The sequence below is a fragment of the Schistocerca gregaria genome, chromosome 9 (assembly GCF_023897955.1).
Source record: "Schistocerca gregaria isolate iqSchGreg1 chromosome 9, iqSchGreg1.2, whole genome shotgun sequence".
NCBI classification, from domain to species: Eukaryota; Metazoa; Arthropoda; class Insecta; order Orthoptera; family Acrididae; genus Schistocerca; species Schistocerca gregaria.
This window is the reverse complement of record NC_064928.1, coordinates 194,780,684-194,808,000: the sequence shown is the minus strand read 5'-3', so window position 1 is coordinate 194,808,000 and position 27,317 is coordinate 194,780,684. Positions and strand designations below refer to the sequence as shown.

Here is a 27,317-nt window from a genome sequence, read left to right as displayed (position 1 = left end):
CCAAACAGAACGAGGGAAAAAAGACTGCCTATATGCCTCTGTACGGACCCTAATCTCTCTTATCTTTGTGGTCTTTCCGCGAAATGAAAGTTGGCGGCAGTAAAATTGTGCTGCAGTCAGCCTGAAATGCTGGATCTCTTAATTTCATCATTAGCGATTCACGAAAACAACGCCTCCTTTCCTCTAGAGACTCCCACCCGAGTTCCTGAAGCATTTCCGTAACACTCGCGCGATGATCAAACCTACCACTAACAAATCTAGCAGCCCGCCTCTGAATTGCTTCCATGTCCTCCCTCAATCCGACCTGATAGGGATCCCAAACGCTCGAGCAGTACTCAAGAACAGTCCGTATTAGTGTTTTATACGCGGCCTCCTTTACAGATGAACCACATCTTCCCAAAATTCTACCAATGAACCGAAGACGACTATCCGCCTCCCCCACAACTGCCATTACATGCTTGTCCCACTTCATATCGCTCTGCAATGTTACGCCCAAATATTTCATCGACGTGACTGTGTCAAGCGCTACACTACTAATGGAGTATTCAAACATTGCGGGATTCTTTCTCCTATTCATCTGCATTAATTTACATTTATTTATATTTAGAGTTAGCTGCCATTCTTTACACCAATCACAAATCCTGTCCAAGTCATCTTGTATCCTCCTACAGTCACTCAACGACGACACCTTCCCGCACACCACAGTGTAAGTAGGCTGTTTAGGTTTTTATGTTGGTAACGCCACGTAGCGCTCTGTATGAAAATCACTGGCTGTGCTGTGTGACCTCTGTGGTTGGTTTGCGTTGTTGGAATTTGCTATTGTAGTGTTGGGCAGTTGGCTGTTAACAGCACGTAGCGTTGCACAGTTGGAGGTGAGCCGCCAGCAGTGGTGGATGTGGAGAGAGAGATGGCGGAGTTTTGAGAGCGGATGATCTGACCGTTTGTCCATCAGAGACATTGAATTTGTAAGACTTGATGTCATGAACTGAGATATATATATATATATATATATATATATATATATATATATATATATATTCGAACACTATTAAGGTAAATACATTGTTTGTTTCTATCGAAATCTTTCATTTGCTAACTATGCCTATCAGTAGTTAGTGCCTTCAGTTGTTAGAATCTTTTATTTAGCTGGCGGTAGTGGCGCTCGCTGTATTGCAGTAGTTCGAGTAACGAAGATTTTTGTGAAGTAAGTGATTCATGAAAGGTATAGGTTATTGTTAGTCAGGGCCATTCTTTTGTAGGGATTTTTGGCAGTCAGATTGCGCTGCTCTAAAAATATTGTGTGTCAGTTTAGTGTTGATCAAAATAAGTAAATGGAGACATGTCTGAGTACGTTCAGTTCTGCTCAGCTGTTTAAAAATCAAATAATGTAAGAGGTTTATCAGCACAGTAATTCATAAATTTTTCTACGCTGACGTTTCAACAGCATCATCAGCATACAGCCGCACATTGTTATCCACCCTATCCAAAAGATCATTTATGTAGATGGAAAACAACAGCGCTCCTACCACACTTCCATGGGGCACTCCAGATGATACCCTCACCTCCGATGAACACTCACCATCGAGGACAACATACTGGGTTCTATTGCTTAAGAAGTCTTCGAGCCACTCACATACTTGGGAACCAATCCCATATGCTCGTACCTTACTTAGGAGTCTGCAGTGGGGCACCGAGTCAAACGCTTTCCGGAAGTCAAGGAATATGGCATCCACCTGATACCCTTCATCCATGGCTCGCTAAATATCATGTGAAACAAGGGCGAGTTGCGTTTCGCAGGAGCGATGCTTTCTAAAGCCGTGCTGGTGCATGGACATCAACTTCTCTGTCTCAAGGAAATTCATTATATTCGAACTGAGAATATGTTCGAGAATCCTGCAACAAACCGACGTTAAGGATATTGGTCTGTACTTAACGTGCCAACACCTACATCTATATTTACGAGGGTCATTTCAAATGTTCTGCACATTGCAAGACGGAAGTTACAAAATGCCTTTATAGGCCTTCGGTAAAATCTCTATTTTAGATTTTCAGAAGGCTTTCTACACCGTTCCTCACAAGTGTCTTCTAACCAAATTGTGTACCAATGCAATATCGCCTCATTTGTGCGACTGGACTCGTGACTTTCTGTCAGAAAGGTCACAGTTCGTTATAATAGACAGAAAGTCATCGAGTAAAAGAGAAGTAATATCTGGCGTTCCCCAAGGAAGTGTTATAGTCCATCTATTGTTCCTGATCTACACTCCTGGAAATTGACAAAAGAACACATTGACACCGGTGTGTCAGACCCACCATACTTGCTCCGGACACTGCGAGAGGGCTGTACAAGCAATGATCACACGCACGGCACAGCGGACACACCAGGAACCGCGGTGTTGGCCGTCGAATGGCGCTAGCTGCGCAGCATTTGTGCACCGCCGCCGTCAGTGTCAGCCAGTTTGCCGTGGCATACGGAGCTCCATCGCAGTCTTTAACACTGGTAGCATGCCGCGGCAGCGTGGACGTGAACCGTATGTGCAGTTGACGGACTTTGAGCGAGGGCGTGTAGTGGGCACGCGGGAGGCCGGGTGGACGTACCGCCGAATTGCTCAACACGTGGGGCGTGAGGTCTCCACAGTACATCGATGTTGTCGCCAGTGGTCGGCGGAAGGTGCACGTGCCCGTCAACCTGGGACCGGACCGCAGCGACGCACGGATGCACGCCAAGACCGTAGCATCCTACGCAGTGCCGTAGGGGACCGCACCGCCACTTCCCAGCAAATTAGGGACACTGTTGCTCCTGGGGTATCGGCGAGGACCATTCGCAACCGTGTCCTAGACCGGCAAGGGAACTTGCTGTTCCAACAGGACAATGCAAGTCCGCATGTATCCCGTGTCACCCAACGTGCTCTAGAAGGTGTAAGTCAACTACCCTGGCCAGCAAGATCTCCGGATCTGTCCCCCATTGAGCATGTTTGGGACTGGATGAAGCGTCGTCTCACGCGGTCTGCACGTCCAGCACGAACGCTGGTCCAATTGAGGCGCCAGGTGGAAATGGCATGGCAAGCCGTTCCACAGGACTACATCCAGCATCTCTACGATCGTCTCCATGGGAGAATAGCAGCCTGCATTGCTGCGAAAGGTGGATATACATTGTACTAGTGCCGACATTGTGCATGCTCTGTTGCCTGTGTCTATGTGCCTGTGGTTCTGTCAGTGTGATCATGTGATGTATGTGACCCCAGGAATGTGTCAATAAAGTTTCCCCTTCCTGGGACAATGAATTCACGGTGTTCTTATTTCAATTTCCAGGAGTGCATATTTTAACGAGATAGGAGACAATCTGAGTAGCCCTCTTAGATTAGGAGAGCTTCTGTAAAGTTTGGAAAGTAGGAGACGAGGTACTGGCAGAAGAAAGCTGTGAGGACGAGGCGTGAGTCGTGCTTGGGTAGCTCAGATGGTAGAGAACTTGCCCGCGAAAGGCAATGGTCCCGAGTCTCGGTCCGGCACACAGTTATAATTTGCCTGGAAGTTTCATATCAGCGCACACTCCGCTGCAGAGTGAAACTCATTCTGAAGCCCTCTTAGATTATTAGCAGATGATGTTGTCATTTACTGTCTTGTAAGGTCATCAGACGACAAAAAAAATTGCAAACTGATTTAGATAAAATATCTGAGTAGTGCGAAAAGTGGCAATTGAACCTGAATAAAGAATAGTGTGAAGTTATTCACATGAGTACTGAAAGAAATCCGCTAAATTTCGATTACATGATAAGTCACACAAATCTGAGGGCTGTAAATTCAATTAAATACTTAGGGATTACAATTACAAATAACCTAAATTGGAACGACCACGTAGATAATATTGTGGGTAGAGCAACCAAAGACTGCGATTCATTAGCAGAACACTTAGAAGGTGCAACAGGTCTACCAAAGCGACTGCTTACACCACGCTTGTCCGCTCTATTCTGGAGTACAGCTGTGCGGTGTGGGATCCGCATTAGGTGGGACTGACGGATGACATCGAAAAAGTACAAAGAAGGGCAGCTCGTTTTGTATTATCGCGAAATGGGGGAGATAGTGCCACAGACACGATACGTGAATTGGAGTGTCAATCATTAAAACAAAGGCATTTTTCGTTGCGACGGGATCGTCTCATGAAATTTCAGTCACCAGTTTTCTCCTCCAATTGCGAAAACATTGTGTTCGCACCCACCTACATAGAGAGAAATGATCACCACGATAAAATTAGAGAAATCAGGGCACGCACAGAAAAATTTAAGTGCTCGTTTTTCTCGCGCGCCGTTCGAGAATGGAACGGTAGAGAGACAGCGTGAAGATGGTTCATTGAACCCTCTGCCAGGCACTTAACTGTGAATAGCAGAGTAATCACGTAGATGTAGATGTAGATGACAGCTTCCCAACGTTTGGGCCACTTCTATATACCGGGTAGGGCACCTTCATTGTCGAACTGTCTGGTCACATAGGAATCTTTATCATTTATATCCAAACATTTAACACGGAGTAGTTCTTTCAGTTTCGTGAACAAATCAGAGTCTGGTCATGTCATATCAGGACTGCATGGCGTGGAAGGAAGTACACAGAGGTGGCAAAAGTCATGGGACAGCGATACGTAGATGGCGATAGTAGGGCGAACACAAGGTATAAATTGGCTGGGCTGTCATTTCCACTCCGGTGATTCATGTGAAAAGGTTTCCGACGTGATTGTGGCCGCACCACGGGAATAACACACCGCGGAATGGTAGCTGGAGTTAAACGCGCAGAACATTCCATTTCGAAAATCGTTAGCGAATTCAATATTCTGAGAGCCAACAGTGTGCTGAGAAAACAAATTTCAGGCATTACCTCTCACCACGGACAATGCAGCGGCCGATGTCCCTCACTTAACGACCGAGAGCAGCGCCGTTTGCGTAGGTTGTCAGTGCTAACAGACAAGCAACTCTGCGCAAAATAACCGTAGAAATCAATGGAGGGCCCACGATGAACGGATTCACAAGGACAATGCGGTGAAATTTGGGGTTAATGGAATACGTCAGAAAAAGACCGACCCGAATAGCTTTGCCAACAGATGACATCGCCTGCAGGGCTCGCAACCATATCGGTTACACCCTGGACGACTGGAAAACCGTGGCGTGTTCAGTTGATAAGAACTGATGGTAGTGAAGCGCAGATCCCACGAAGCAATGGACCCAAGTTATCAACAAGGCACTGTGGTGGCTCTATAATGGTGTGGGCCAACTGGAGCCATCATTGACTGGAAATTATTACATTCGGCGCCGGCCGCGGTGGTCTCGCGCTTCTAGGCGCGCAGTCCGGAACCGTGCGACTGCTACGGTCGCAGGTTCGAATCTTGCCTGGGGCATGGATGTGTGTGATGTCCTTAGGTTAGTTAGGTTTAAGTAGTTCTAAGTTCTAGGGGACTAGCAGTTGAGTCCCATAGTGCTCAGAGCCATTTGAACCATTTTTTTTATTACATTCGGCTACTTGGTGCACTCAGCCTCGTGATACCAATTGAGGAGCTACTCGTCCGAATAGCAGCGGCTCTGGTCAAGAATACCATCATAACGACCGGGAGAGCAGTGTGCTGACCCCATGCCCCTCCTATCCGCATCCTCCACTGAGGATGACATGGCGGTCGGATGGTACCGGTAGGCCACTGGTGGCCTGAAGACGGAGTGCTTACTTGGTGGCCATTTGGAGCCATTCACGGACTTGATGTTCCCAAATAACGGTGGAATTTTAATGGAAACAATGTACCATGTCGGCGGGCCACAACTGTTCGTGTTTGGTTTAAAGAACATTCTGGACAATTCGAGCGAATGATTTGGCCACTAAGGTCAACCGACACGAATCCCACCAGACCTTTATGGAACATAATCGAGTAGTCAGTTCGTTCACAGAATCCTCCACCGACAACACCTACGCAATTATGGACGGCTATGGGGCATCACGGCTCAATATTTCTGCGGGGGACTTTGAACGACTTTTTGGGTTCATGTCACGTCGAGTTACTAGAGTACGTAGGGCAAAGCGAAGTTCGAAAAGATGTTAGGAGTACCCCATGTCTTTTATCATCTCCCTGTATTTCCCATTCATATTTCTCGAGCATTACTCTACCTGGTAGGGCAATATGCGGTCTTGCGTCAGCATGCAAAACGGGGACATCAGCTGTAAACATATCAGGCCCTCTTTGACGGATTTTGGGGCGAAAAACATTTTGCCCAAACAGCTTGTAGAACGCGCCCGATACGGACGTTTCCTGTTTGTACATATGACTCCATTCATGTCATACGCAAAAATCATCACCAGTTCCACTTTGATTGTTGACGGCGGAATTTTTTTGACCACTGTGACGACTGACACTTCTGTTCTGGCTCAAAATTCCGTAGCCAGGTTTCATCGAGTCCAACAATGCTTTTAGAAGCTACTATTCTTTTGTTCGAAAGCGTTGAAGGAATTCTTCTGCGATTCTTTTCGTCTCGCTTCCTGCTCTTCACTCAGATCATGTGGGACCCATCTGGCAGCAACGTTTCTCATCTTTCACTGTTCAGTTAGGATTCTATAAATTAAAGAGACGGACATTCCGGCCTGAAACGCACCGAAATCTGGGAGGTGTAGTCTGTTGCAGTTGATGGCCTCCCCTCTACTTGGGTTGTCCTCAGTGCTACCCGACCTTCACGGAAACGAGCAGACAATCGTGACACTGCGCTACGATCCCCTACACTATTCCCACACACCTCTCTCAAAGCACTGTAAATTTCCTTGGGCTTCTGTCCACGTAGGAATTCGATGGGATCGCTGGTCACTATGTGTAATCTGACCTGAGTCAGTTTTAGCTTCCATTTTAACACTGAATTATTCACGAGACAGCGCGTGAACCAGCAAACACATGTACGATTGTCACGCCCTACAGTCTCTCCCACAACTGATAGGCATTTCAATTTGATCACGCCACCATACCGGTCGCGCATGCGCAGTGTGCACGACTTTTGAAACGACCCACGTTCGTACACTGCGTGACAGTTACTAAGGAACTACTGCCAGTTGCAGTGGAACAGCCGACAATTGCTTCGGAACACCCGAACAATGATAGTAAAAGGGAATGTGGAGGGCGAGACGTGTTGACTGCAGCGAAGCCTTTGTACGAACGCTCTGTAAGCATTCGACAGTTAATGTAGTATGTTGTTTGAAGAAGATTGTTTTGGAAACGTTGAGTGCGACACTCCGCGTGGTACATACGTATGCAGCACATCATGTGAGTCTTTACGACCGTGGACGAGGAGTTGCTCAGCACGAAGCCGATGAACGTGTTATTGCTGCCGCAACAACACATGTGTCCAATAGCGTCATCTCGCGATGAAAAAAGGCCGCTGACGCTGGAAATACTATGGGAAAACATGCCGGTGGCCCACCACGCCGCAAGAGGCTTGATGTGTAGCCCCAGTGGCGAAAAGGAACGGACATCTCCTGCCTAGGCACATCACTGTAGAATACATTATGGCAGTGACAGTGATCAATATGTTACAAATATTTACTACTAAAAACAGTCTTGATCACAATTTATTTAGTACGGTGACCGGTTTCGACCACTACTGTGGTCATCTTCAGAACAACGACTAAGAACCTCCTTCTGCTGAAGAATCACTACTTCTCCAGCAGAAGGAGGTTCTTACTCATTGGTCTGAAAATGATTACAGTAGTGGTCGAAACCGGTCACCGTACTAAATAAATAGTGATCAAGACTGTTTTTAATAGTAAACATCACTGTAGACCTTGTAACCGCTACTGATACATGTGTCTCTCCCAGAACCATTTCGCGGTGATTAAATTAGTCTGGTGCGTACGTCCGGAAGCCTGTTGAGTGCATCCCTCTTCAACCACGTCGCCGTCGACAAAGAGTTTGTTGACGTAGGGAGCATGTTGATAGGGGTCATCAACTGTGGTCCAGAGTGATGTTGTCCGACGAAACCTGCTTCACTCTGGCAACTGGTTCTGGCCACCTGTTTGTATGGAGAGAGAGAGGGGGGGGGGGGGGGGGAACTCTAAATCTCACGAAAACAGTTGTTTATTTTGATTGGCAAAAGATTTCGGTCTATAATTTAGGCCATCTTTTGCTGACTGCTAATGCCAAGCATCCAGCGCTGTTGAATCACTGCTGGATAACTGTTTGTTCTGCGTGTTTTACTCTGCTTGTTAACGCATATCGACGAGATAAATATCGGACTAGACTAATTTGGGACCGCTCGATCGAAATTTTTTTTATTTAGTCATTAGTCTTCTGATTGGTTTGATGCGGCCCGCCCGAATTTCTCTCTTGTGCCAACCTCTTCATGTCAGAGTAGCACTTGCAACCTACATCCTCAGTTATTTCCTGGATGCATTCCAATCTCTGTCTTCCTCGAGTTTTTTCCCTCTGCAGCTCCCTCTAGTACCATGGAAGTCAATCCTTGACAACAGGTGTCCTATCATCCTAGTATAATGACCTAGTAGATAGTGTCGGTAGTTCCATGCGGCTTTTCGCGGATGATGCTGTAGAAGTTGCAGCATTAGGAAATTGTAGCGAAATGCAGGAAGATCTGCAGCGGATAGGCACTCGGTGTAGGGAGTGGCAACTGACCCTTAAATGTAATGTATTGCGAATACATAGAAAAACGATCCTTTATTGTATGATTATATGATAGCGGAACAAACACTGGTAGCAGTTACTTCTGTAAAATATCTGGGAGTATATATACGGAACGATTTGAAGTGGAATGTTCATATAAAATTAATAGTTGGTAAGGCGGGCGAGTTCTTAGAAAATGTAGTCCATCAACAAAGGAGATCGGGTTGACGGAGGAGATAGAGAAGATCCAAACAAGAGCGGAGCGTTTCGTCACAGGGTTATTTGGTAAGCGTGATAGCGTTACGGAGATGTTTAGCAAACTCAAGTGGTATGCTCTGCAAGAGACGCGCTCTGCATCGCGGTTTAGCTTGCTGCCCAGGTTTCGAGAGGGTGCGTTTCTGGATGAGGTATCGAATATATTGCTTCCCCCTACTTACACCTCCCGAGGAGATCACGAATGTAAAATTAGAGAGATTCGAGCGCGCACGGAGGCTTTCAGACAGTCGTTCTTCCCGCGAACCATACGCGACTGGAACAGAAAAGGGAGGTAATGACAGTGGCACGTAAAGTGCCCTCCGCCACACTCCGTTGGGTGGCTTGCGGAGTATGAATGTAGATGTAGATGTAGATCCTGTTCCTTCTCCTTGTCAGCGTTTTCCACATATTCCTTTCCTCTGAGGTTCTGTGCAGAACCTCCTCATTCCTTACCATTAATCTAATTTTCAACATTCGTCTGTAGCACGACATCTCAAATACTTCGATTCTCTTCTGTTCCGGTTTTCCCACCGTCCATGTTTCACTACCGCAAATGGTTCAAATGGCTCTGAGCACTATGGGACTTAACAGCTATGGTCATCAGTCCCCTAGAACTTAGAACTACTTAAACCTAACTAACCTAAGGACATCTCACAACACCCAGTCATCACGAGGCAGAGAAAATCCCTGACTCCGCCGGGAATCGAACCCGGGAACCACTACCACAAATGCTCTGCTCCGAACGTATATTCTCAGAAATTTGTTCCTCAAATTAAGGCCTAAGTTTGGTACTAGTACATTTCTCTTGGCCAGAAATTTTGATGTCCCACTAGCTCCGTCAGTCATTGGTTACTTTGCTGCCTAGCTAGCAGAATTCTTTCACTTCATTTACTTCGTGACCATCAATCCTGATTTTAAGGTTCTCGCTGTTCTTATTTCTGCTACTTCTCATTAATTTCGTCTTTCTTCGATTTACTCTCATTCCATATTCTGTTATTATTAGATTGTTCAATCCATTCAGCATATCATGTAATCCTTGTTCACTTTCACTTAGGATAGCAATGTCATCAGCGAATCGTATCATTAATACCCTTTCACCTCGAATTTTGATTCCACTTCTGAACATTTCCTTTATTTCCATCATTGCTTCTTAGATGTACAGATTGAACAGTAGGAGCGAATGACTACAGCCCTGTCTTATGCCCTTTTTAATACGAGCACATCGTTCTTGGTCGTCCACTCTTATTATTCGCCGGCCGGAGTGGCCAAGCGGTTCTAGGCGCTACAATCTGGTTTTGCGCGACGGCTACGGTCGCAGGTTAGAATCCTGCCTCGGGCATGGATGTGTGTGATGTCCTTAGGTTGGTTAGGTTTAAGTAGTTCTAAGTTCTAGGGGAGTGATGACCTCATCAGTTAAGTCCCATAGTGCTCAGAGCCATTTGAACCATCTTATTATACTCTCTTGGCTTTTGTACGTATTGTATATTACCTGTATCTCCCTATAGCTTACCCCTATTTTTCCCAGAATTTCAAACACCTTGCTCCATTTTACATTGTCGAACGCTTTTTCCAGGTCTACAAATCCTATGAACGAGCTAACGGCCGCATAAAATTTCGATTTAAAGATAGTCTTGTTTGTAATGGGAAACAAACCGACGTTTTCTGTTGTCACTGAGCGTCTAACGAAAGGCGTGACGGGTAGTAACTGTTTGGAATGAAGCCAGCTACGCAATGCAAAAACGAAATTGCAAGTATCTGCCGCAAAAGCAAAGTAAATGTGCCCGACGACTCTTACCACACACTTCCAGAAGGTACTTGGTAGATCGAGTTTTACATAATAACCCCTGTCCGGAAACGTCATCCAATGACGCTAAAGAGCGTCAAATCAAATCAAAACTCACAAGGAATTAATTCCGGGGACTATGGTGGATGGTGCAGTACTTCCCAAACCCATCGACCGAACAGAGCAGCCACAGCTTGCGCTGTGTGCGCCCGCGCACTGTCGTACAAAGTGATGGCTGGGCTGCGCAGAAAGTGTCGCCGCATCTTTCGCAAAGCTGGTCGAAGGTGATGCTCCAAAAACGGACAGTAATTCTGTGCATTGACGGTCTCCCGTTGAAGAAAGTAATGCGTTAGGATAACATCATCACAGTCTTACACGAGAATCACTACAGCTTTCACCATACGACGCTCTGACACACTTTCGACTTTCGCGGAGACCCATAATGACGTCATTCGTTGGACTGGCGTTTCATTTTTGGGTTCGTGGCATTCGCTTTAGAACTGTTCCAGAGATTCGACAGGAAGTGGACCGCTCCATTCGCACCATCAACAGAACAGGCTCTGCTAACGGTATACTACGCCTTCCACATCGCTCGCAACGGGTTCTGCACGACGCTGGTGACTGCTTTGAAGGACTGTAGCAGGGCCAAACACGTAACCCTTTTGTATCGGTTGTGAATAAACAGTTGCCACTATTTAAGTTCCAGCCCTCGTATATATGCGCCACTGCAGTGGGTATATAAAAACAGGCGCATTCCAATGCTACATTGTGCCAAAATTTGAAAACAATCGGTGAATAATTTTCGAAGTTTACGATTATACACGAAGGAAGATTCACATTTTATTTATATTTAGATGAAGAAAGAAACTGAAGAAATAGACTTACTTACGTTGTTCTCTTTTATGTGTACTTCTTGTAAGAAACAGAAGGTGGTGGTGGTGGTGGTGGTTAGTGTTTAACGTCCCGTCGACGACGAGGTCATTAGAGACGGAGCGCAAGCTCGGGTTAGAGAAGCATTGGGAAGGAAAGCGGCCGTGCCCTTTCAAAGGAACCATCCCGGCATTTGCCTGAAACGATTTAGGGAAATCACGGAAAACCTAAATCAGGATGGCCGGAGACGGGATTGAACCGTCGTCCTCCCGAATGCGAGTCCAGTGTGCTAACCACTGAAGAAACAGTAGGATGTTGTAGTTGAAAAAAAAAAAAAAAAAAAATAGGAAGATGTAAGCAGGACTTGTGCACTGGGAGTTCTGAACGACTTAATTACGTATGTACACAGTTCAGCAATTTGGGTATCGACGATTTTTACCTATTATCGACACTGATTCTAGCTAGATATTGGTCCTATGGATCGAAGACTTTGGGGAATGTTTTAATTTGAAGCTTGAAATCGGATAACAAACGACAAAAGAAATATTTTTATCGCTATATATAATTACAAATAAACAATTTTGGGATTTTGCCTTTGTTTGTGCTGGGAAACCTTGCTTCTTGCCGAATTTCATGATTCTAGACCGACGGGCAGGAACCTTTAGTTTTTGGTCAGTGAATTTTCCGGAATCAATATGTATCTTTTCGTTGCATTGCCTTAGAAGTTTAAAACCTTTATACCGCCGAGAGTCCATAGCAACAGGGAACAAACGACAAAAAATTTTCTTCGTGTGATATAATTATAAATTAACAATTTTACCATATTTTCCTTTGGTCGTAGTGTGAAACTTTGGTTCGTGCCAAATTTCATAATTATATGTCTGTGGGATGTACCCTACAGGATTTGAAGAGTGAGTTTGCGAATATCAAAACATCTGAGATAAATGGCCTTATCTTCCCACTGTGTTTACATAAAAGCTTCAATTTTTTACGTAGGCCGAAGTGAATCATAAATTTTAACTTGAGATGTCTACCCGTTCCCGAGAAAAAGGGATTTTTAATAATCGAACACACACAGAGACAGATGGTCAACAAAATGATCCTACAAAGGTTCCGTTTTTACCGATTAAGGTACGGAATCGTAAAAACAATTCAGATTTACCATTGACAAACAACTTTCGAACTTATCAATAAGTACCGGAAACTCATGCCTTTGATGATGATGATGAAGGACATCCTATTCAGTACAAAATAACAGCAATAATTATATAGACATGTTTATACTTGCATCAAAAGTAGCAGGTATCGTTACATAAATTTCAGAAGTTACGCAATCAACTAATTTTTATTACTTATGAAATGCAATTTATACATTGTAATCAAATAAAATGGACTAACACTGAACGATGTGCGACGCTAATCACACACATATACAACAAAGAGAGAAGTCGTAGGCTCCCAGTTCCTCTCTCACACATTCAATTGTTTTTCTGTCCCTACCAGTGCTACCAACACTACCGGTAAGCCTAACACAACAACACTAAAACTAACCCTCATTTTTCTACATAAAGCAACGCTTATTTTTATCGCGATAGTTAATTATTATAAATAAGTCGCATATGTTTTGCGTGTGACCCGCGTTGCGCTACAATTTGTTTGGAGTTGCCGAGATTCCAGTCTTGATGTTACTGCCTGATCACCCTGTACTTTAGACCGTTTACCGGGTCGCAGCGGCTCCAAGATAAGCGAGGAGGGTCAGCACGATGGTCCATAATGAATATAACGTCTCAATTAGACTCCATATATCTTATCCGAAATGGGCGGAGGAATCCATGACGACTTCTACAGCGTACTGAGAACACAACAGGAACATTTGCCTTGACGTGAAGAATTCACTACTACAAAATTGTTAAGGTTTTCCTGGGCACTTGTTGATGAGTTGCCTGTTGGCTTCTGTCTCGGGTATGAGGATTTTTCTGGAGTTTCGCCAATACGAGCGGCTGGCATTGCCAAAGTTTCACCCTCCATTGCCAGTGGAGGAGTGGAGCCGAACTCGCGACCGCACAAATACACTGAAACGACAAACAAATCTGGTATAGGCATGCGTATTAAAATACAGAGATACGTAAACAGGCAGAATACGGCGCTGCGGTCGGCAACGCCCGCCTATGTGAGACAAGTGTCTGGCGCACTTGTTAGGCGGATTACTGCTGCTGCAATGGCAGGTTATCAAGATTTAACTGAGTTTGAACGTGGTGTTATAGTCGGCGCACGAGCGATGGGACACAGCATCTCCGAGGTGCAATGAAGTGGGGATTTTCCTGTACGACCATTTCACGAGTGTTCTGTGAATATCAGGAATCCGCTAAAACATCAAATCTCCGACATCGCTGCGGCCGGAGAAAGATCCTGCAAGGACGGGACAAATGACGACCGAACAGAACCGTTCAACGTGACAGAAGTGCAGCCCTTCCGTAAATCGCTGCAGATTTCAACGCTGGGCCATCAGCAAGTGTCAGCGTGCGAACCGTTCAACGAAACATCATGGATATGGGCTTCCGGGGTCGAAGGCTCACTCGTGTACCCTTCATGACTGCACGACACAAAGCTTTACGCCTCGCCTAGGCTCATCAACACCGACATTGGACTGTTGATGACTCGAAACATGTTTCCTCGTTGGACAAGCCTTGTTTCAGAGTGTATTGAGAAGATGGACCTGTACGGGTATGCACGCAACTTCATGAAACCATGGACCCTGCATATCAGCAGGGGACTGTTGGAGCTGGTGGAGGCTCTGTAACGGTATGGCGCGTGTGCAGTTGGAGTGATATGGGACCTCTGGTACGTCTAGATACGTCTCTGACAGGCTACAGGTGCGTAAGCATCCCGGCTGATCACCTGCATCCATTAACGTCATTTGGACATTGAACAATTCCAGCATGACAATGCGACACAAATGGCTCTGAGCACTATGGTACTTAATATCTGAGGTCATCAGTCCCCTAGAGCTTAGAACTACTTAAATCTAACTAACCTAAGGATATCACACACATCCATGCCCGAGGCAGGGTTCGAACCTGCGACCGTGGCGGTCGTACGGTTCCAGACTGTAGCGCCTAGAATCGCTCGGCCACTACGCCCGGTCACGCCTTACATTCACAGTTGCTACAGGGTGGCTCCAGGAACAGTCTTCTGAATTTAAACTCTCCCGCTGGCCACCAAACCCCCCAGACATGAAGATTATTGAGCATATCTGGGATACCTTGCAACGTGCTGTTCAGATGAGAGCTCCACCCCTCGTACTGTTAGGGATTTATGGACAGCCCTGCAGGATTCCAGCTCTACTTCAGCCGTTAGTTGAGTCCATGCCACGTAGTGTTGCGACTCTTCTGCGAGCTCACGGGGGTCCTACACGATATTGGGCACGTGTAACACTTTCGTTGGCTGTTCAGTATACAGGGTGTTACAAAAAGGTACTGCCAAACTTTCAGGAAACATTCCTCACACACAAAGAAAGAAAATATGTTATGTGGACATGTGTCCGGAAACGCTTACTTTCCATGTTAGAGCTCATTTTATTACTTCTCTTCAAATCACATTAATCATGGAATGGAAACACACAGCAACAGAACGTACCAGCGTGACTTCAAATACTTTTTTTTTACAGGAAATGTTCAAAATGTGCTCCGTTAGCGAGGATACGTGCATCCACCCTCCGTCGCAAGGAATCCCTGATGCGCTGATGCAGCCCTGGAGAATGGCGTATTGTATCACAGCCGTCCACAATACGAGCACGAAGAGTCTCTACATTTGGTATCGGGGTTGCGTCGACAAGAGCTTTCAAATGCCCCCATAAATGAAAGTCAAGAGGGTTGAGGAGAGCGTGGAGGCCATGGAATTGGTCCGCCTCTACCAATCCATCGGTCACCGAATCTGTTGTTGAGAAGCGTACGAACACTTCGACTGAAATGTGCAGGAGCTCCATCGTGCATGAACCACATGTTGTGTCGTACTTGTAAACGCACATGTTCTAGCAGCACATGTAGAGAATCCCGTATGAAATCATGATAACGTGCTCCATTGAGCGAAGGTGGACGAAACTAAAATGAGCTCTAAGATGGAAATTAAGCGTTTCCGGACACACGTCCACATAACATCTTTTCTTTATTTGTGTGTGAGGAATGTTTCCTGAAAGTTTGGCCGTACGTTTTTGTAACACCCTGTATATGTACCTGAGGTGCAAAGTCCAAGGGCTTTTCCGTGGTCATTGCCGGCCTGGTTGTCCCCTAGCTACATGCGACATTAGTTATGTACAGCACGGAAATCCAGGATCCATTCATGTTGAAGCTTTCTTCTTTGTTGTCGAATCTGTTGTCATATTCGTGTATTTCTACGGCTTTCCTGAACAAGCGGGTGTGATAGCTCTAGTCTACAGCAAGAACTTCCGTGTCGGCGAATTTTACTTTGTGGTTGGTCTCACACATCGCGTGCTCTGCTATGGCCGATTTCTCTACCTGTTCCAACATCCATTGCCACTTATGTTTGGTGATCCTGGTGTTGATCGATCGTCCAGTCATTCCGGCATAGACTTTTGCGCATCCACATGGTAGATGGTATATTCCCGGCATCGCATCTACGTCTACATCTACATAAATACTCCGCAATCAACCATACGGTGCGTGGCGGAGGGTACCTCGTACCACAACTAGCATCTTCTCTCCCTGTTCCACTTCCAAACAGGAGAGAAAAATGACTGCCTATATGCCTCTGTACGAGCCCTAATCTGTCTTTCCGCGAAATATAAGTTGGCGGCAGTAAAACTGTACTGCAGTCAGCCTCAAATGCTGGTTCTCTAAATTTCCTCAGTAGCGATTCACGAAAAGAACGCCTCCTTTCTTCTAGAGACCCCCACCCGAGTTCCAGAAGCATTTCCGTAACACTCGCGTGTTGATCAAACCTACCAGTAATAAATCTAGCAGCCCGTCTCTGAATTGCTTCTGTGTCCTCCCTCAATCCGACCTGATAGGGATCCCAAACGCTCGAGCAGTACTCAAGAATAGGTCGTATTAGTGTTTTATAAGCGGTCTCCTTTACAGATGAACCACACCTTCCCAAAATTCTACCAATGAACCGAAGACGACTATCCGCTTCCCCACAACTGCCATTACATGCTTGTTCCACTTCATATCACTCTGCAATGCTACGCCCAAATATTTAATCGACGTGACTGTTTCAAGCGCTACACTACTAATGGAGTATTCAAACATTACACGATTCTTTTTCCTATTCATCTGCAAGTGGATCCCTTCTCTCGTTTGCCGATCTGAGACACTCTGTGATATTCTTTGTCGGTTTATGAATGGTCCTTACGACGTGGTTGCCTAATATACGGCCGATTCTATCCATCACTCTGGGAATGTATGACAGACAGGCCGTACCCGACATTTCTTTTTCCAATGTGTCACTCTGCCGACTGTTTTGTTCTGTACACTTCTTATGATGGAGTACCCACTGCTCCTCTAAACCATATTCTAGTTGTCGTATCTCGTGTCTGAAGTGCTGTGGCTCACATATCCGTCTTCATCACGTCACGAGCGTATTAATCACACCTATTAATCATGCCTCGTTTCTGAGTCGTGTGATGATTAGACAGATTGCGCAGGTATCAGTCCGTGTACGTTGGTGTTCGATATCCGCCGTATCCCAGGTTTTCACCATCCCTAGTGTCGAGCATATCTAGAAAGGGCTACTGTTGGTACTTTTCTACCACCACGGTAAATTTTAAGTTGGCACGGAGGCTGTTCAGGAAGCTTAGGAAGTCACTGAGCTGTTTCCTCACCATGGCTCCATACAACGAAGGTGTCGTCGACGAATTTGGACCACACCTTGGTTGACAAGGTGCCATGTCCAGCGTCTGCTTCTAAATGTTTCGTGAAGAAGTTAGGCACCACTGGACTAAGTGACAGCTGATCGTAGAACTTGCCATGCTCCATGAAATAGCTCGTGATGACACGTGCGTGATAAAGCTTTGCAGGTTTCGGTGTTGAGATCATCTTCAGATAGCGTTAGGTGTTATACTGGGAGATACCACTGGTCGAAGATAGAAAGAATAACAATCAAAAATGTGTCTGGAAATAATTACTTATTGAGATATTGGCTATACTTTTCTTCTTCTTCTTCTTCATCTTCTTCTTCAACTTCTTCCTCCCAACACAGTCACGTTGCTCTACGGGGTCGGCAGTGTTATATGGGCTTTGACAGTGTCACTGCCATTTGGTGGTCAAATACCATCCCTAAGGCCACGGCTCCACTTCGGGACGGTGCAGTAGACACGAGAAGTCGTGATCCGAAGCAAAATCTGATGAATCCAACTTGTGTTACAACGAAAACAGGCTGGGTGACTAAAAGTCAGCCAATAAGAAAGCGATATAACGGATTGATACACTTGCAGCGCTCCAAGTGGCGTGACAGCGAACCAAGGCTGTGTTGCCGGAAGTCCCTATATGAGTTTCATCCCCATGGCTGGTTGCCGCCTCATCATCGATGGCCAATAATAATCGACCTCACCACATCTTGAATATCTACACCGCCGTTAAAAGCGACATACAAACGGTCAAAAGTATACGGGCAAATATTAGTGGACATTAATATGGGATGTGTCCACCCGTCGCCTTTGTAACGGGTTGAGCTCTGCTCGGGGTACTTTCAGTTAGATGTCTTAATATCTGTGAGGGCATAGTCTGTTAGGGGCACATTCAATCAGGCATCTTGATATCTGTGGAGGAATGGCAGTCTATTGTTCCCCCAGAGCCGAAATTAGAGAAAGAAGTGTAGCTGACTGTGGTCTTTTTCATCATCTTTTGTGCGGAGGCGTACACAATTAAACAAAACATTAGATCACAGTGTTCCATTTACTATCAGCTGCATTTGTCGTGCTTCGCCACTGCTCCCATCGGGTTCCCTCGGAAACTGTTAAGAACAGGAAGTATCTTCATACGACGTTTTTTCCTCCTGACTCACCCTGTATAGTTACATAATATGAATTATTCTTGCGCTTACACAGTACTGAACTTACAATGGAGATCACCTTTTATCGACTCATATGACTCGTTCATTTCTCATGCCACTGAGCGTTTCGGTATTCCGATCCAGACACAGAGTTCGCTATTAAGAAAAATGGCTATTCATAAACATGGACAGAAAAATGAACTTGAGCTACTTATTGGCACCCAGTGGAGAGCAAACATCGAAACGGCAGCTACAGTGACGACGGATGATAACAGAGTGTAGCCAACAATAACAATTTAACAATAGCAAAACAATCGAATGTTTCCGCTAAGAAGTGAATGCGCCGAATAGCGTCTACTGTCTCGTCCGGTTGCTCCATTACACTGTTTTCGATGAAAATAATGACAGAATAACTCAACTCATACGTAAAACTACAACCGAAAGAGTGATTGTTTTCCAACAATCGATAGTATCCACAGTTTTCATTCAACTGTTTCCATCACTAGTTATCCATAACGTTTTGGCTCGGCAAGGTAAAGACGTCGTCGGAGACACTTTTATACTACTGGCCATTAAAATTACTACACCACGAAGGTGAAATTTAACCGACAGGAAAAACATGCTGTGATATGCAAATGATTAACTTTTCAGAGCATTCACACAAGGTTGACGCCGGTGGCGACACATACAACGTGCTGACATGAGGAAAGTTTCCAACCGATTTCTCATTCACAAACACCAGTTGACCGGCGTTGCCTGGTAAAACGTTATTGTGATGCCTCGTGTATGGAGGAGAAATGCGTCACCTTTCCGACTTTGACAACGGTCGGATTGTAACCTATCGCGATTGCTGTTTATCGAATCGCGACATTGCTCCTCGCGTTGGTCGAGATCCAATGAATGTAAGCAGAATATGGAATCGGTGAGTTCAAGAGGGTAATACGGAACGCCGTGCTGGATCCCAACGCCCTCGTATCACTAGCAGTCGAGATGACAGGCATCTCATCCGCATGGCTGTAACGGATCGTGCGGCCACGTCTCGATCCCTGAGTCAACAGATGGGGACGTTTGCAAGACAACAACCATCTGCACGAACAGTTCGACGACGTTTGCAGCAGCATGGACGATCAGCTCGGAGACCGTGGCTGTGGTAACCCTTGACGCTGCATCACAGACAGGAGCGCCTGCGATTGTGAACTCGACGACGAACCTCTGTGCACCAATGGCAAAACGTCATTTTTTCGGATGAATCCAGGTTCTGTTTACAGCTTCTGATGGTCGCATCCGTGTTTGACGACATCGCGGTTAACGCACATTGCAAGCTTGTACTCGTCATCGCCATACTGTCGTGTCACCAGGCGTGATGGTATGAGGTGCCATTAGTTACACGTCTCGGTCACCTCTTGTTCGCATTGACGGCACTTTGAACAGTGGACGTTACATTTCAGATGTGTTACGACCCGTGGCTCTACCTTTCACTCGATCCCTGCGAAACCCTACATTTCAGCAGGATAATGCACGACCGCATGCTGCAGGTCGTGTACGAGCCTTTCTGGGCACAGAAAATGTTCGACTGCTGCCCTGGCCAGAACATTCTCCAGATCTACCACCAACTGAAAACGTCTGGTCAATGGTGGCCGAGCAACTGGCTCGCCACAATACGCCAGTCACTACTCTTGATGAACTGTGGTATCCTGTTGAAGCTGTACCTGTACACGCCATCCAAGCTCTGTTTGACTCAATGCCCAGGCGAATATAGCCGTTGTTACGGCCAGAGGTGGTTGTTCTGGGTACTGATTTCTCAGTATCTATGCACCCAAATTGCGTGAAAATGTAATCATATGCCAGTTCTAGTATAATACATTTGTCCAACGAATTCCCGTTTATCATCTGCACTTCTTCTTGGTGTAGCAATTTTAATGTCCAGTAATGTATCTTCGATAGCTGTCCCCTGCTTGTCTGTGGGAAATAACATGCGGCCAGAAGCCGTCATAGCGCGGAGTTTTCGCAGTTGTGTTTGCTCGCCCGTACGTCACATTACAGTGGCTGTCCTTGTTGGCTACCGTACGGCAGAATGCATGCACCCGCCCTATCTTTAGCGGCGCCTGTTCGCGGCTGCAAGTGTGCGTTTATTTTCGCACGCGCACTTCTTACGCAACGGTGGAAGTGTTGCGTGCGTGTGTGTGTGTGTGGGGGGGGGGGGGGGGGGGGGCTAGGTGGGTTGCCGCGTGTCACTGCGTACGTGGGAGAGGGCACGCAACTTCGCCCGGCGCACTGGGAGCTGCGCCCGAGCAAACATCTGGGCGTGGTTACTTGGCGTTAACTGAAGCGCTCGATACCGCTCCGGCAACTTACAAAGTAACCCAGGTCTCGGGATACGCTACAGATCCGTTCTCACCAGAATCTACATCCCAAGAAATACTGTAGACACGAAACTGATTACACCCGTCTGCTTTGACCCGTGGCGTAATGACGTTGTGGTGTGTAACGACACTACGGCGAGTAGTTTTTGAATTCGTTGGCTTTGTAGATGTCGTGTTGTTGTATTTAATGGTATCCTTCAAATGGCTCCAAGCACTATGGGACTTAACATCTGAGGTCATCAGTCCCCTAGACTTAGAACTACTTAAACCTAACTAACCTAAGGAAAATTCACACGTCCATGCCCGAGGAGGATTCGAACCTGCGACCGTAGCAGCGCGGTTCCGGACTGAAGCGCCCAGAACCGCTCGGCCACAGCAGCCGGCGATGGTATCCTCTGGTGGTGGATGTGAACCTGCTGAGTTTAATGTATGGTACTGGGTTCATCTGAGTTTCAGTTTCGGTTGTCATCGTGGTAATGTGGTTTTGATTGTAGGTAGTTGATGCGGTAACAAGGGTTGTCGAAGTGTTTTCAGTAATTCATTAACGGTTTTGTTTTGTTTGTGGCCGACCGTGGTGGCCACGCGGTTCTAGGCGCTGCAGTCCGGAACCGCGCGGCTGCTACGGTCGCAGGTTCGAATCCTGCCTCGGGCATGGATGTGTGTGATGTCCTTAGGTTAGTTAGGTTTAAGTAGTTCTGAGTTCTAGGGGACTGATGACCTCAGATGTTAAGTCCCATAGTGCTCAGAGCCATTTGCACAATTTTTTTGTTTTGTTTATGTGTTTGGCGTTTTGGTTAGGTCCGATTACTTTGGTGATTGTTGTGCGAAAAGAAGTCTAATTTTTTTATTGCCTTTTGTTAGGTATGGATATGACAGTGAAGTTCACGAGTGAATCATTAAATTTTGAGATCGGTGATGTTATGTTGCCTGTCATACAGTTTCTGTAGATGTTCGGTCTCATTGCTGAATACGTTGTGTGTCAAGCCTAGGCAGCAACGTAAGTTTTACGAGAGTTCCGGCGGCTGGGACCAGGGACGTGTATATATGGCGATGTCGGTGTGTGTGTGTGTGTGTGTGTGTGTGTGTGTGTGTGTGTGTGTGTTGTGTGTGTGTGTGTGGTGGGCAATCGAGGTTGCATTTGCCAGAGGCTTTTGTCGGTAAATACCTTTCGTTTTGATTTTATTCTACTGAAATGGGGTATTTGGGTTTTTGAGTCGTTGGAGTGTTGGTTCCTCTTTCCGGAGTTGTAGATAGTTTTTTGGTACTGATAGCTGCAGCTTAGCTATGTAGGTGAAGTGAAATGGCCGATTCCTCGTTCTTGGGTTGTAGGTGTGGTTGATTTTTGGGTACTCGTATCTGCAGTTGAGCTATGTAGATCAAGGGAAATATCTTATTTCTATGGTTCTGTTGGTGTAGCGGAATGCTGTAATTTAACCTTTTCTTGGATATTATTTGTTTTGGTATGGTGCGGTGATTTTTATTAATGTTTATTTAGCTGTGTTGTGTGATGTCCTTAGGTTAGTTAGGTTTAAGTAGTTCTAAGTTCTAGGGGACTGATGACCATAGATGTTAAGTTCCCATAGTGCTCAGAGCAATTTGAACCATTTTTATATTTAGCTTGCCTCCGACCCAAACCGCCCATTTTCCGACGTTTTGCTGTTAGTTTCAATTTACCAAGCTGCGACATCGTCGCGGAAAAACACAGTGACCCGTATATCTAATATGTTTCCTTTAATTTACGTCTATGCTCACAACCTTTTTTGTTTAACAGATTACCGGTTTCGGTCTTTAATGACCATCATCAGATCTGTTTCATAAAAATTGTTGTTTTTATGAAACAGATCTGATGATGGTCATTAAAGACCGAAACCGGTAATCTGTTAAGCATAAAAGATAGACGTAAATTAAAGGAAACTTAGTTTCAATTTATTTTTGGAGTGAGACGTTATTGTGTCATTTTTATTTTTGTTGCGTGTTTAGTGACGTCATTCTCATTTTGTATCTGCTGGGAGTAGCCGTTTCCGCCGTACTGAAGACGTCATGGGTCAAAGCAGAATGGTGGAATCGAACGCTTCTGTAATGCCCTTCAGTCTTATGTTAGCTTAGGAAGTCTTCATCCATCCAACCTGTTTTATCACCTTTAGATATCTTCTTATTTTGTCCATTTCTGTTCTAGTTTTCATAAAATTTGATGTTGCTGGTTACCTCAAGACGTCAATTCCAATGCCACCATCTCGACTACCCTTTGCATTTTCCCGCTACCTGCGTACTGCTGTAAGGTGACTTACGTCAGAATCAGAATTATACTCACTACGTAGTTACCTGTCACCATAAAAACCACGGGGAATGAATGAGGCGCCTAGAGTTGGGTTAAGTAACGCGCAGTTTGTGGCTCGCCGCATACCGCATAACGACTCGGCGCGGCCTCGATGTCGCCGGGATAACGCGCGGGAGAAATACTCGCCTGGGCTGCGAGCCAGGGAGCCGAGTTATGGTCAGCTCCGGCTGGACAAGCCAAGGACTCGGCGGCGGCGCCTGGCTGTAGCCTAGCTAGCTGGCGTCCGCTCCCAGCCGGCGTGTATGCAAACAAGGTGGCGCCGCCATTCCACCGTCTGACGTCACACCGAGCGGCGCCAGAAATGCGGCCCTGATGAGCGAGCTGTCCCCAGTGGTCAGAAGCGTGTAGGTGCGGCGGAAAATACCAGACGCCCTAAACTACAAGGCATGCCCAATTGACGAAGGATACCCACCCAAAGACTGGAAACTTGCACGGCTCACACCAGCATTCAAAAAAGAGTGGATTACTCCTACTAAATTACAGGCCCACACCATTAACGTCGATATACAGCAGCATTCTGGAACATATACCGGGCGATCAAAATCTCAGTATAAATTTGAAAACTTAATAAACCACGGAATAATGTAGATGGAGAAGTAAAAATTGACACAGAGGCTTGGAATGACATGGTTTTTTTTTTTTTTTTTATTAGAACCACTCCATATTGCTAGACGCGTGAAAGATCTCTTGCGATGACTGGGTGTTGTGTGATGTCCTTAGGTTAGTTATGTTTAAGTAGTTCGAAGTTCTAGGGGACTGATGACCATAGATGTTAAGTCCCATAGTGCTCTGAGCCAACTGAACCATTTTGATCTCTTGCGCGCGTCGTTTGGTGACGATCGTGAGCTCAGCCGCCACTTTCGTCATGCTTGGCCTCCCAGGTCCCCAGACCCCATTCCGTGCGATTATTGGCTTTGGGGTTACCTGAAGTCGCAAGTGTATCGTGATCGACCGACATCTCTAGGGATGCTGAATAACAACATCCGACGCCAATGCCTCATCTTAACTCCGGACATGCTTTACAGTGCTGTTCACAACATTATTCCTCGACTACAGCTATTGTTGAGGAATGATGGTGAACATATTGAAAATTTCCTGTGAAGAACATCATCTTTGGTTTGTCTTACTTTGTAATGCTAATTATTGCTATTCTGATCAGACGAAGCGGCATCTGTCGGACATTTTTTTAACTTTTGTATTTTCTTGGTTCTGATAAAACCCCATGTCATTCCAAGGATGTGCGTCAATTTGTACCTCTATATCTACATCATTCCGTGATTTATTCAGTTTTCTAATTTATACTGACTTTTTGATCGCCCGGTGTATTCCCGTACAGGGAAGGCCTTTTAATTGAGAGATGCTTGTCCGGTGTCGGTAGATAAATACGCTATTGCGGTGCCTACGTCATTCCGAATTACGATGTGTTCCATCGCAATTCAGAACAGCAGAGCAATATCGTATTAAAATTTTGTGTGATTTGGTAGGAAAATATACGTAAAATATGTCAGGAGAAAGCTGGGAAACGAGAGATTGAGGTAGGTTTGGCAGACCAGGCGCAAGATTTCGACGGGTACGGCGCTATCTCCACATCCTCAGGTGCGACTGCACGCCAGGCCACACCGCGAACCGAAGCGCCCGCTGGTATACAGAGCTTAAGCCCCGGCTTCCTGCGCGCTGTTTGCGCAGACACGCGACCGTTGAAAGCGCCCACTCAGGCTTATCGCTGTCCAAACAGCGCAGCCTCCAGAGTTCCAGGGACGCTACGTAACACCTGAACCCCTTGCTCCCGCGACACTGCGCGCCTAGCGAGAATATTACCGGATCATCAGCTTGCTTGCAAAAGAGGGCAGATTTTTTTTTTCCCTTCGACTTCCGATCGGTCGCGAAATTAAAACCCAGTGAAGATCCAGCGAAGCTCTGCATAGATGTTGCACACTGTCTCCAGTATGTGCGTCTAATGCGTTAAGTCGTTCTTTTTTCTGGAGGATCTTGGAGAACACTTTATAGGCGGTGCTAATTAATGAGACGCTCTGTAGTTCCTGCATTGCTCTTTGTCGCCCTTTTTATGAACTAGTATTATTATCGCTTCTGTCCGCTCCTCTGGCATTCTTTCTTCCTTCCAGATGTTCGTAACAAGTTTTTGTATCTGTGATAACAAATCAGAGACGAGATTATTTTTCATATGATCTAACTACGAACTCAAAAGTTTCGGATTTTTTCTATATCTACATTTATACTCCGCAACCCACCCAAAGGTGTGTGGCGGAGGGCACTTTACGTGCCACTGTCGTTACCTCCCTTTCCTGTTCCAGTCGCGTATGGTTCGCGGGAAGAACGACTGCCGGAAAGCCTCCGTGCGCGCTCGAATCTCTCTGATTTTTCATTCGTGATCTCCACGGGAGGTACAAGCAGGGGGAAGCAATATGTTAGATACCTCATCCAGAAACGCACCCTCTCGAAAACTGGACAGCAAGCTTCACCGCGATGCAGAGCGCCTCTCTTGCATAGTCTGCCACTTGAGTTTGCTAAACATCTCCGTAACGCTATCACCCTTACCAAATAACCCTGTGACGAAACGCGCCGCTCTTCTTTGGATCTTCTCCATCTCCTCTGTCAACCCGACCTGATACGGATCCCACACTGATGAGTAATACTCAAGTATAGGTCGAACGAGTGTTTTGTAACCCACCTCCTTTGTTGACGGACTACATTTTCTAAGGACTCTCCCAATGAGTCTCAACCTGGCACCCGTCTTACTAACAATTAATTTTATATGATCATTCCACTTCAAATCGTTCCGTACGTATACTCCCAGATATTTTAGAGAAGTAACTGCTACCAGTGTTTGTTCCGCTATCATATAATCATGCAATAAGGGATCCTTCTTTCTGTGTATTTGCAATACATTACATTTGTCTATGTTAAGGGTCAGTTGCCACTCCTCGCACCAAGTGCCTATCCGCTGCAGATCTTCATGCATTTCGCTGTAATTTTCTAATGCTGAGTGGTTGTACGCGCTATAGTCTGGAACCGCGCGACCGCTACGGTCGCAGGTTCGAATCCTGCCTCGAGCATGGTTGTGTGTGATGTCCCTAAGTTAGTTAAGTTTAAGTAGTTCTAACGAGGGAACCTCCCCAACGCACCCACCTCAGATTTAATTATAAGTTGGCACAATGGATAGGCCTTGAAAAACTGAACACAGATCAGTCGAGGAAACAGGAAGAAGTTGTGTGGAACTATGAAAAAAACAAGCAAAATGTACAAACTGAGTAGTCCTTGTGTAGGACACATCAAGGATAGCGTGAGCTCAGGGGCGCCGTGGTCCCGTGGTTAGCAGCTGCGGAATGAGAGGTCCTTGGTTCAATTCTTCCCTCGAGTGAAAAGTTTAATTTTTTATTTTCAGACAATTATTATCCGTCTGTCCGTCCGATGCGATCACTTTTTTGGGAGTGATTATCACACCCACAAGAAAACCTAAATCGGCCAAGGTAGAAGAATCTTTTTATCCATTCGCCAAGTGTACAAGTTGGGTGGGTCGCCAACATATTCCTGTTATGTGACGCACATGCCGTCACCAGTGTCGTATAGAACATATCAGACGTGTTTTCCTGTGGAGGAATCGGTTAACCTATGACCTAGCGATCAAAAGTTTTCGGTTCCCATTGGAGAGGCACGTCCTTTCGTCTACTAATCGCACGGTTTTGCGGTGCGGTCGCAAAACACAGACACTATACTTATTACAGTGAACAGAAACGTCAACGAACGAACGGACAGATCATAACTTTGCGAAAATAAAGAAAGTAAACTTTTCACTCGGAGGAAGACTTGAACCAAGAACCTCTGGTTTCGCAGCTGTTCACCCTAAACCCGGGACCACGGCGCTTCTGAGCTCACGCTCTCCTTGATGTTGCCTGTCTCGCGCATGGACTACACAGTTTGTATATTTTGCTTATTTTTTTCATAGTTCCACACAACTTCTTCCTGTTTTCTCGATTGATCTGTGTTCAGTTTTTCAAGGCCTATCCACTGTGCCAACTTATAACTAAATCTGAGGGGGGCGCGATGGGGAGTTTCCCT

The 27,317-nt window shown here is 45.9% G+C and overlaps 1 protein-coding gene across 4 annotated transcripts in view; it reads right to left on the bottom strand.

Annotated features, from left to right (window-relative positions):
- LOC126291818 (interference hedgehog) overlaps positions 1-27,317 on the bottom strand; it is a 505,061-nt gene that overhangs the window by 141,565 nt on the left and 336,179 nt on the right. The gene's annotated exons all lie outside the window — the stretch shown is intronic.